This window comes from Sinocyclocheilus anshuiensis, unplaced genomic scaffold, assembly GCF_001515605.1.
Source record: "Sinocyclocheilus anshuiensis isolate Anshui unplaced genomic scaffold, SAMN03320099.WGS_v1.1 scaffold1082, whole genome shotgun sequence".
Taxonomy (NCBI): Eukaryota; Metazoa; Chordata; class Actinopteri; order Cypriniformes; family Cyprinidae; genus Sinocyclocheilus; species Sinocyclocheilus anshuiensis.
In genome coordinates this window covers 1,833,225-1,839,224 of record NW_015542379.1, presented here as the reverse complement: position 1 = coordinate 1,839,224, position 6,000 = coordinate 1,833,225, and the positions used below count along the sequence as shown (strand labels likewise).

The following is a 6,000-nucleotide window of genomic DNA, read 5'->3' as shown; positions in this document are numbered from 1 at the left end:
TACACACACACACACACAAACACACACACACAAATAATCATATAAAACAAAAGCAAGCCATACTATTTCATCTGCAGAAGTAAGCTTCAATCCTAATAGTGTATTATGTCAGCAATTCAGGTAGGATTATAAATAATAATAATACTAATAATAATGAAATGATTTACCTATTTACAAAGTTATTTATTACTTTATTCATATAGCACCTTTCAGACATACAATTCTGTTCAAAGTGTTACATAATCAGAAATGTCAACATCACATCCAGTAAAATAAAAACTATATATATCTAATATATAGATATATATAGATATATATATCAAAACCTAAAGGATAAAAGAAAGCAGATACAACACATCTAATATAAAATACTAAAACATACAAAAACAATTAAGTAATTAACTACAACATGTCTAGCATAAAATACTAAAACATATGACAGACAGTTTATTATTAACAATTCATAGCAAATTAATGTATAAAGCAAGATAAAAAGATACATTTTTTTATTTTAGTTCTAGTTAATAACCAAATTTTGGATAAGCTACTGGGTCGATTGGATATGAAATACATGACACCAGAGGATTAATATTCATGAAAAAAAGCTACAACATTTTATAATTGTGTCACCCAAAGTTTTTAGATGGCTTATGCGCCGTTGATTTTCAGACTTACATGTACACAGAGATGATAGACAACGATTGCTGTGACTCATTTACGTAATTTACTTGTGTACTTTCCAATGATAACACAAGATACACATCCAAATGAAATCAGGCTCTCAAACTCATCAAGGACATCAGTTTCCATAAACCATTTAAGTAAACGTTTGACAGTCTCTCTGGAGAACAGACCACTTTGGGCTTTCCCACTTCAGAATGCAGAGGGCTGCAATAACACTGATAGTCCTGAGAGCAGCGCTGGCCTGATAAAAGCCAGAAGTCAGTCCACCTGTTCTTTACACATATTAGGGTCATTAGTACAGTGAGCCTGAAGATAAGATAATGCTGAGACGGCTGTGAGACCTTTGACCCTCTTCTCACAGCTGTCAGTCATAGTAGAGCACTAAGTGCATTGCTCTGATGGGCTGCGGTTTATGAGAAAACGTCTTGAGCATCCTTTGTATAATGCTTAAATATCTCTGAATTTGAAATTTAGTGATCCATAAACCTTCCCTGGAGCTGTGCTTTTAATTCAAGCCATAAAAATGGTAAACTCGTCAACAAAGTGGCCATTTAACATATCTCCATTTATCAGCTGAAGATTAAACATTTGATAGCGAGATTTATGGGCTGGATTTATTTTCACTTGCCCTTTCGTCTCAGGACATTTTTTTTTTTCTAAGCCAATATCTCACGGGTAGTTAAAGATTAATACTGATTAATACTCCACTTAAAACAGTAAATACCATATTGCACTGATCTTAACTACTGATCTTCTGTTTAGTGTGCTAAATGGCTCTGTTTCAAACTCACTGAGTAGTTTAAGGTTTTAATCATAAATAAGTAAAATGTTGCCTTTTAAGATACTTTATTTTGATTATGCTGCCTTCTAAAGTAACTTATTTTAGCCACATGTTAATAATTTTATATCTGTTTTATTTTGTAATATATATCATTTTTTTTATAATTATAATAATCTTACATTCAAAAATTCAACAATATTTATTTTAGAATTTTTACAAGTTTTTTTTTTTTTTCTGCTCACCCAGGCTTATTTATGTGATCAAAAACACAGTAAAAACGGTAATACTGTGAAATATTGTTACAATTTAAAATATATGTTTTCCATGTAAATATATAGTAAAATATAATTTATTTCTGCGATTAAAAGCTGAATTTTCAGCATCATTACTCCAGTCTTCAGTGTCACATGATCTTCAGAAAATCTTCTAATGCTTGCTGCTCAAGCAAAACATTGTATTATTATCAATGTTGAAAACAGTTATAAGGCTTAATGTATGTATGGAAACTGTTATATTTTTCATGATTTTTTTTAAAGAACATAAAGTTCATTTTTTTTTACTGTTAAAAAAAGTATTATTAGCATTTCTTTCAATAAATAAATAAATAAAACCCCCAAACTATATATATATATACAGTATATATATATATATATATATATATAATAGTCATAATTTATTTAATTACTTATGAATTATTTAATTAATTTAATTGCTTATTATTTTGTGTGTACTATTGTGCTATTGTGTGATTTTTTTATTAATCTAAGTATTGCCATGTTAGTTCCGTAACGCACTTACTGTCTAAATAGCTTCCTAAATCACTCAGTTATGAGGTTTCTGTTTCATTTGGGATGCTGACTTAGAAGGCAGCTGTCTGTAGGTCCCAGAGAGCAGGGCAACTCACCAGATTTTGGAACAGAGCCTATGAGTCGCACTGCGTTTTCTCTTCTATTCGTTCAAGCATACATTTGAAGAGTGCTTTCTGTGTAAACAGCCACTTGGACAAAAAGTAAAATCGCATATAGACTTTGGACTTTGGTTTGGTTAAAAATGGCCACATACATTGGACTTTTTCGGGCACTGTTTAAAAACTGAGCTAGTCTAGACGGCTGGCTGGGCGAGAGTCTTGTTTCGACTAGAGAGCAGCAGTCTGGTCTCTTGAGGAGACGCCACACCCAAACACAGCACACCAACAACACTAAACTCGTGCACCTTCCACACTCATACACTGCGTTCCCTCTTATTCACGGCAGAGAACAGCGCACTGTCCTAAAGCACGCATTAGTCAAGCAAATTAATCAGAATCCATATCCCAGATGCACGTCTGTCTCTTGTTTCGCAGTTGAGCTCTGATGTGATTGAATTAGGGACACGGGCCTCGCCGCTCTGAAAGTGAAGATCTGGCGCTTGTATCCGTCCGTCTTTCTCTTCGCTCTATCAGACAGTAGCGACGGCCACCGCCGCTGTTTTCTTTGCAAATTCCGATGATGTGTATCTTCTTCTCTCCATGTCTCTCTGTTCTCCTCATCGCGTCGTGACCCTTCTTCTTCTCTGCTGGCTGCTGTGTGTTTTTTCGTGGTGGAGGGGGATGAAAAAACGAGGGAAAAAAAGGGCAGTAAAACAAAGAGAGGTTGTGTGAGAGACTCGGCAGGCAGGAAACGTAACTCTCTCAGGACTCTCTCTCTCTCGTTTTCTCTTCTCTCCGGCCCGGCTCCAGATCAGATCTGACAGACACTGAGAGACTGAAGGATGGAAGATCTTACAGAGAAAGAGTGAGCATTTGAGAACAAAGAATGATAGAAGACTGTTAAATGGAAAGCAACATTTCCCAGATATCACCTGAATTCGGTGCCTATATGTGTAGCGTCTGGTGCTCTGATAAATTACTATTACAGATGTACAGATTCAATATTTATAGTGAAGACAAATGGACAGTTTATTCATCTAACGTGCCTTCAAAGCAAATTAAATTGAACTTCTTTTTTTTACTTATTGTGTTGTTAAAATTAGATGTCAGTGAAATTAAACGTCACTCATTCTTGCGTGTCTTTTGACCAAATGTCATTGACAGCAAAATATCTTAATGACAAAGCAATTGTATGACTTCGGAAAACATGAAATATAGTCATCTAAGTCATCTAGGACACTTTTAATGTTTTATGTTTTAAGATGTCTGTCTGTCTGTCTGTCTGTCTGTCTGTCTGTCTATCTATCTATCTATCTATCTATCTATCTATCTATCGTCTGTCTGTCTGTCTGTCTGTCTGTCTATCTATCTATCTATCTATCTATCTGTCTATCATCTTTTTTTTAGATTTATTCCTTTAATCTAGATAAAGTTACAATGGATCAGAACATATCATACATAAAACTATAGCCTAGACCACCTTTTAGCCTAGTTTATTTTTAGGATGGGTTATAAACTGTAATTGTGTGAAAATGTCTGTATGGAATTATCTTTTATATTTTGTTTTATTTTATTTTATTTACAATTTTATTTATTTTCTAATTCATGTATTCATTTATTTTATTCATACATTTATTTATTTATTTATTTTTACTCTTCAAGCTTGATATGGTCATTATAAACTGTCATTATGTGGAAATTTCCATATTAATTAATTTAATTTAATTTTATAATTTTTTTCACTTCATTCATTCATTTATTTTATTCATACATTTATTAGTTTTATTTGTTTATTTTTACTTTTCGAGCTTGATATAGTCATTAGAATCTGTCATTGTGTGGACATTTCTGTGTGGAATTTTCTGCATTCATTTTTGGTGACTCATTCTTTTAATCTGGTTAAAGATAGAAAGCCTCAGAACAGACCGCAGCTGAAACTATTTTACAATGTGCTGAATACTGTATTTAAAGAGTAAACTCTTCTCAGTCAGGTTCGGCTGTGGATGTAATGATAAGCAGGAGCAGTGCAAGTCGTGCTCTTTCTCACTCTCTGCGTTTCGAGATTAGCATCTTCCTTTCTCTTGGATTCTGTTGGATTCTGCTTGGATTCTGTTGGCCATGTAGTTTTATCAGCACTTTCCAAACCAAACATTTTCTTTGTCTCCAGAGGTTAATGTCTAGTAGTTCCACCCAAAGCTTGGATGAGATTTCCAGTGCAGTGACCAGAAGAGGGCGGTGTTATGTCACCATTGCAAACGCTTTGGCTCCGTTCAGTTGGAGTTGTGAACTAAAGCTTTAACTCTAAGGACTGTCATACCGCAAAGGTTACCTTCAAAGACATAATTTCAGTATACTAGCATCGGGCCAGCATTTTTTGTCCGTCTTTGGCGGTTTGATCCGATCCGCTCTCATATGGTTGTGCACAGAGCCCTGTAAGCCCTAGAGGAAACACTCAGTCCATAGCCAAGGCCAAACGTGCATCGAGGGCATATAGAGACTTGATTAGTGCCAGTCATTGCTTAATTTCCGTTCGGGAAAGAGGGATCACTGCAGTGCTGCAAGGCATGATGGGAATGTTTTAAGAGTAGCCTATGTTTGAGAATGAAGGAGACTCTGGGCATTTTCCTAGGATACTGATACAGATGCCTTTCCAGAGTTGGAATAAACAGCCTTACAGGAAGCACACATGCTTCTCAGATTGCCGTTTTAGAAGACATTTTTGTAATTTTGTTCAACAGGATATTCATTCATTCATTCATTCATTCATGTGTTCATTCAATTCATTCATTCATTCATTCATTCATTCATTCATGTGTTCATTCAATTAATTCATTCTAAATCAACAACCTCTGACAGGATTACACAAAATATAAAAAGAATAATTACTATTAACTAAAATATAAAAAAAAAAATATTAAAATAAAATAAATATAAATAAAGTAAAAAATAAATAAATATATTATTATTATTATTATTATTATTAATATTAATAATAATAATAATAATAATAATAATAATAATAATGATGGAACTTGTTAATAAAATAGATTAAATAGCAACTCAGTACCAGTGTTATATAATTATAATTGATATAATATCGTTTTTGGTAATATTTTGAATTATATTTTATTAATATATTTTCTATAATAATTTTCCTGTATTACATTTGTATTGTTAACTTTTAACTTTTTTATTACTATTTTTAATCTGTCAATATAGCTTTTATTAAGTTCTAAGTTAAGTTTTAGTTTTGATGATAATAACCCTGATGTATAGCACAACTGTATTGCATTCAAATTATTATTTTTATGTAGTTTAATTTAGTTAATTTTAAGTTTATTTTTATTCAAAATATTTGCAATTATTTTATTTTATTTTATTTGTTTAGTTTAGTTTTGCTGGTTCAAAAATTAAATAAATAAATAATAAAAAAATAAATAAATACAACTTCCCAGTCTGTTATGTTCCTTGGTGCTCAGAATGTGCTTGCACACTATGTGTCTGTGAGATCTCTAAAAACAGACACAATCAGATCATCATAATATTCTTACATCCAAACAGATATTCTGTATGAATATGTGAGTCTGTCAGAGCAAACCAAACAGCTCTAGCACATCTTCATTGTCTC

At 32.7% G+C, this 6,000-nt stretch overlaps 1 protein-coding gene across 6 annotated transcripts in view; it reads left to right on the top strand.

Moving 5' to 3' along the window:
* Window positions 1–6,000, top strand: part of LOC107692484 (Friend leukemia integration 1 transcription factor-like) — a 30,988-nt gene that overhangs the window by 21,560 nt on the left and 3,428 nt on the right. The window lies entirely within an intron of this gene.